Genomic DNA, 6,364 nt, shown 5'->3' on the forward strand with positions numbered 1-6,364 from the left:
TACACACACACACACCTACACTTACATACACACACACACACACCTACACTTACATACATACACACACACACACACCTACCTACCTACACTTACACACACACACCTACACACACACACCTACACTTACACACACACCTACACACACACACACACACTTCGGCGGTGGCCAGTGATGGAAGAAGTACTGAAGTACTTTTACTTAAAGGGGCAATCCTTAATATTTCATTCCTGGTTGTTTTTAGAGTTTCTATTTGAGTGAAATTAAATGATTTATGCACTTTGAGTCTTTGGCTTCGTCCGAAAACCCCAGCTGCATTATTTGGATGTCAATTACCACGGCAACAATGGAAGCTTCGAAGCATTCTGGCCTTAATTTTGAATTAATTATTTAAAGTTGAATATGTGGCCTAAAGCTCTGTTTGTACTCTCCCGTGGCGCCGTAGCGTCAGCCTCTGCAGACAGCGGGCGAGCGCCAAGCTTGAACAGAGGAGTTGATCCTCTCTGTGCTGTTTGTTGCATTATTCTCTGAAACCCCCGAGGACGACCAAACAAAACAAACTGTGAGGAATCAAAAATGCGAATAGAACCCAGAGTGTTGCGTCATTTTCTGGCGCTCATGCCGGCTTTACTACGGCGGGTATAAACTCAGCTTCAGGCCCCGATCACACCGAGACGCGTCACCTGCAAAACTATTGTTTTTCATTTGGTACCACGCGCTCCTCTCTTGCGCCCCTCTCTTGCGCCCCTCTCTTGCGCCCCTCTCTTGCGCTCCTCTCTTGCGCCCCTCTCTTGCGCCCCTCTCTTGCGCTCCTCTCTTGCGCCCCTCTCTTGCGTTCATGTTGCGTATTTTTAGACGCATAAAAGTTCAAACATTTTTTACTTTTCAGTGACAGGCGTGGAATCACACCGCTCGTCAATGTCGCACTTGACCCCAGGCAGCCAATCAAATGGAGCAAGATGCGGGCTTTACTTTTGATGCCTGTAGATGTGGTAGGAGCGGACATTGATATTAGAGATATTTAAATACGATGAACTATATCACTTTTCCCTTCCTTCTCGTTCAACAGCAGAGACTCGATAGTCTAAAGATGTTATAGCTGTCAGTGTTCTACACCCTACCTGTTGGACAGATACAGTGCTGCATGCATCATTTAATGAGCATTGTGTGTGAAGTCTTCTTGGAACCAAAGACAGACTGGATCTGGATTTTGAGCTGCAAGGGAATCAGCCTGTATTCTACAGTCTTGTTCTGATGCATCGTGTGCATGTTTCCATAAATTACAAACTAAACATCAAATCAGAATTCTGTATGAAACAGTGTTTTGAACAGTGATGATGAAATGTTTATGACCGTGGCATGAGACAGTTGACTGGATGATTGAGGCCCCCTCCACTTGCACATAATGTGTATTTTAGAGGTGACATTTTGTCAATAGGGATTTGGCCATGTTGGTTTTTCGATTTGAGTTATCGGTCGGTGGGGCCGAGTCACACATCCTGCCTGCAGGACAGATATTCAGCAATGTGGGCAGATGTATAGATTGGCAAATATTTCTGCACCTCATCCGTCCCCGGAACCCAGGAGGGAGGAAGACGTCGGTACAGGTATAAAACTTTGCAGAATGAGGAAAGTTTGAGGAAAGCTCAGCTTACCCATTTTACAGCCACACAAACAAACCCACCAATCATAATACAATTGTAAACAAGTAGTGATGAGGAGAGTGTGTGTGTCACCAGCAAGGACAAACAACTTGATTAACTGAATGCATCATCGCTGCCACTCAGCCATCATTGGTTTCTTCTGTTTGAGAAATGAAAGCATTTGCTGCTTAATTTGCCATCTGGCATGTGTTTCATTTTTTACATTAATTCTCACATACAGTGTATCTGATGTTATTAGCATAAAGCTGTATTTGCTCAACTACATTTGGTTGTCACACCGTAGAAATGATGATGAAAAGATTACTGCACCTATTCAACGTATCATCATACGACGGTTTGTATATCTTTTAATGTCATTAAATATAATTCAAACATTTTGTGCATTTTCCTACAGAAGTCCTGCAACACGTCAATTTCTGCTCCTGGTTGAAAAAAACCTTGATGAGAATCTGAGATGCCTTGATGAAAACATAGCTATGAATATTATATTCCATTTCTGACGATATATCTCCATTCCACACACTCTGCCTTTAAGCCCATCTGGAACATGAAAGGACGGAGGGTGTCGTTTGATGTGCAGATTGTGAAGCCCTCTGGCTTGTGATTTGTGATTTTTGACTATTCAAATAGAATTAAACTGAACTGATTTGAAAAGGTAGCACACACACACACACACACACACACACACACACCTGTACAACAAACTCGAGGCAAATTGTTCTTTGCAAATAAACAGATATTTTATAAGGAGCTAATTTGTATGAACATTTTCTGTAAGTGAGGTTGCAGGACAGCTTAAAGTAACAATGTCCTGCTGTGATCCTCCAGAGGAAAGAGCAGCTGATTGTGCTTAAAGTCCGTCTAAGTTAAAACGTTGTTGCATTGCAGATCGTATAAAGAGACCGCAGAAGAGATCGACCTGCTCGTCAATATCCAAAATAAACCCAAAGCTCACGTTCCAGGTCCACTTCTTCCTCTTATCTTATATGAATACAGTAAAAAAATACAACATTTAAATCCTGTATTAGACCGCTAAAGTTATGGCGGTAGTTCATGTATTGCTTGTAAATTGATCATCTGCATTCATATTGGCCAGAGAGAGCTGTGACTGTGAGGAGTAGATTTAAATCTGCTCCAGGATTCGAGTCCTGCGTGTTCGTCAACCTGGCAGCATGTAATATGACACCGGCCCCCCCCCGAACATTTACTTTGCTTGATAAAACGTCTAGTTTTAATGGCTGCAACCCAAAGCAGCTCCACTCATTCCCATACACAATGTGAAGAGGATCCCATCTCCAAGTGAGGCAGAGGACACACACGCCGGACAATCGTACCACTCATGCGCACACTGACATGTATCCCCTTGAGGTAAGTGATTGAGGCGGTTGAGGCGGTTGAGGGATGTGGCTTATTGCACCTTATTCTCCAGAGCATTTTAAACCTGATTAAAGTCCCACAATCCATCTGTGAGGTAACAGCGGTGCTGCCGTATTGGCATTAAAGGTCATCACATCCTCAGAGTGGCCTGGTTCCTGAGTCCTCACTCCGTCTGTCTCTACAATTAGCCATAATCATACAGTACACAGGCCCAATACATATATAATATTACACCGGAGTGCGTCCACACAGATTTCCAGGTAGACACGGTCACAGAGCTGGTGTGGCGGTATAGGCGCCATTTAATATAGCCGGTTGGATTATAATGGAAATCGTGTCATCATTAAATTGAGTTCTCTGTAAAAAAATGACGATGAGCTGCGAGAGGGGTTCGTGTCGCCACTAATGCCCTTTCTATATTCCGCTTTCAGCAGCTAGCGCCTCACAGCGATAAGCAGCCTCTGACCGAATTCATCCACAGATTCATGTGATGCATATTAAAAGCGTATTTGTATGCACGTTTGGAGTGCGAAGGAGTAATTGGGATGGAGAAGTAGAAAGCTTATAAAATGCATTTTCCGTGTCACACCCGTGCATTTCCCAGCCGACCTGGTTTACGGTTGCGTGATTGATTTGATACCTGCTCTCAGTTAAAGACCTTTCAAAGTTTCCTCAAAAATGGATGGTGCCTTTGTGGTTCAACACCTTCACCGTCTCTGCTGCTCATCACACACAAGGACCGCAGCGGGGGAGGGAGTAAACTGAGGTTTGTAGTTGAGGTTAAAAGTTAAACCGTTCTATTATCTTTAATGACATTACCATATTGTCATTAAACCGGACACAGCCGAACACCTCAGGCGAAGTCACACACATTTAATTGTTATTTTGCTCGTTGCTCAACAGCTCTCACCTGACATTCAGTTTAAGCCATACCCCTTCTCCATCTGCTGGTTCCGGTGACCCACGTAAGCACGGCTTGTTTGATTAAATAGCTTTTAATTCAAGTCACACATCACGCTCCCCTCTGAAGCTAAGGATGGGATGTATGAGAAGAGGCAGGTGTTGCTAATTCAAACCTCTTCTGTAAGCACAAATGTAAACGTAGCAAAGAAGAAAACTATTTGTTATTATCTACCAGACAATAGATTTTCACACATAAAACAATGCGTACATTTATTTTGTGAATACCGAAGTATTACTTAACTGAGCACTCCACCAATTCCTCATCAGACTCCCATAACATTCATTATTCCAAACATTCTTCTTCCTTTACAAAATCTGGCACCCACGTTACCCACAATGCAACTCAAATGACAACAGTTTAACCGCGTCCACCATAAAAGCAGCGGCAACAAGATGGAGCTTTGCAGCATATGGCCGGAAAGACAGTCTCACCATCTGTGAATCAGGCCGGTGGTCATAGACGGAACGCTTCCTCATCGGAGACGGACATTAGAGTGTGGAGTCATTAACCTTCACGGGGACAAGTAGGAATAACGTGGGACTAACGGAGCAGGGGGGTCGCAAATTCGTCACGGCGAAAGCTCTCGTTGAGGATGTCAATGAGGGGAAAAAGCCCTTGCCCTGCAAAACAAGGTCATTCACCAACCAATCTTTGGCTGTGATTGGTGGATGATATAGTGTATCTAATCCACTTTTCATCTGAAGATAAGTGGATTAGATACACCATATCATTACTGCTCCTTTGGAGCCCTTGATGAGATTGAATAGATTAATGTGCAGATTTTCAGTGCTAATACTGTTTATATAAAGACGAGGATCAACGCCTACAGAGCTGAGTAGATATTGACTGTTGTGTTTTGTTCTTGTGGTTGATTCTCTGTGTATAGTGTGTGTGTTTCTCATCCTTCCTTGTCAGTTTGATTGTTATCGATGTATCCCGGCGTTTGCAGCTGTTGTTTTGCTGATCGTCTCTGCTCCCCGTGTTTCGAGGCAGCCAGTTCTGTTTCGCCTTCGTCTGCCCTCAAACCAGAGTCTGGTAAGTAAATAATCATTTTCTTTAGTTTCTGTTTCCTTCTACATGTGAGTCCACCTGTCTGCAAAAACAGGGACACTGGGAATATATATTGTAAGCGAGATGGAGGGTTTGTCTTCATGCAGTAAGATAGAAGAGGTCGCAGGATCAACATGACCCCTTCTTTGGTATCTATTGTGTCATTTTGAATTCCCTGCGCAGCAAATGTTTTGTTCTTTTCCTCTCCTCCGTACGTCATAACAAATCTCATGCTTTCTCATGCAAGTCAGCTTCCTGATAAGCAGGAAGGTGGAAGCATCCCTTCCCTAAGCTTTTTGGTTTTTCTGCAACATGAAGCGTCACGTTACTTCATGCAGGTCATGGAATTGAATCATTGTTTTCAATCAGTCTCACACCAAACGAAGCCCATTCTCACAACAAGGCGGTCCGTCTAAATATGACTCCCTCCTTGCTGATCTCTGCTACGCCAATACTGCCCCACACACACACACACACACACACACACACACACACTGCTGCTGCTGGCAAAGCTTTGCCTGTTTGACTGTATTTCTAATTGTTGCAATAAAAGGAAATGTCTACTCTACAGCTACAAGTGCTTTGCAGCACCCCTTTGCTGGCTGCGTGGCGCTGCAGTAGTTTACTGACTATTTATCAGAAGCTGTAATTCCAGATAATCTCTCCTTTGCACCACAACCATGGGATCCAATTTCCACCCACGAGGTGTGGAACGCAGGGGGCTTAGGCAACCTTTGCACTGCAGGGGTGGCAGGATACTGTCGTTATACTGAATACCTATCTCCATACAGTGTATACATATTACATAAATAGAACAGGCTTAAAAAAATCACGAGTGTTATCTGTTCATTCTTGCAACACGATAAATCCGTCTCTTCTTTTCAAGCACCCAAAAAATAAACCTTGTTTTGCACACCGAACAAAAAAATTAAAAACTGTTTGAAAAACATTGTGAAACAGTGAAGTTGGCACACTACATAATGTCATTATGGCTAAAAGGAAGTACAAGTGATTTTTCACACAACATTACAAATGTGTTTGAAGATTTCTGCTCATTATTATGATAATTATTATTATTATTATTATTAGAGCTGCAGCGAGTAGCTGATTATCAGTTTGTCAATCAGACAAAAATTTACCAGCATATATTCGGAAAATCTATGAAATTGTCGAAGTCATTTTTCATTAAAAATGCCAACATTCTACAGGACAGGACAGTAGTGCTCCGCTTAGCCCCGTCCTACTGTGCTGTGATTGGCTTATCCTACTGTGCTGTGATTGGCTTGTCCTACTGTGCTGTGATTGGCTTGT

General features: G+C 43.0%; 1 protein-coding gene across 1 annotated transcript in view; it reads left to right on the plus strand.

The window, feature by feature from the left end:
• The first annotated feature begins 4,902 nt into the window (after positions 1–4,902).
• The window catches only part of LOC116382116 (opsin-5-like), a 54,977-nt gene continuing 53,515 nt past the window's right edge, over positions 4,903–6,364 (plus strand). Inside the window, exon 1 of the mRNA XM_031844841.1 lies at positions 4,903–5,038. The gene's annotated coding sequence lies outside the window, so the exon portion shown is untranslated. The remainder of the gene's footprint in view (positions 5,039–6,364) is intronic.

Source organism: Anarrhichthys ocellatus, unplaced genomic scaffold (genome assembly GCF_004355925.1).
Source record: "Anarrhichthys ocellatus isolate YVR2014 unplaced genomic scaffold, GSC_Weel_1.0 scaffold5, whole genome shotgun sequence".
Lineage (NCBI taxonomy): Eukaryota > Metazoa > Chordata > Actinopteri > Perciformes > Anarhichadidae > Anarrhichthys > Anarrhichthys ocellatus.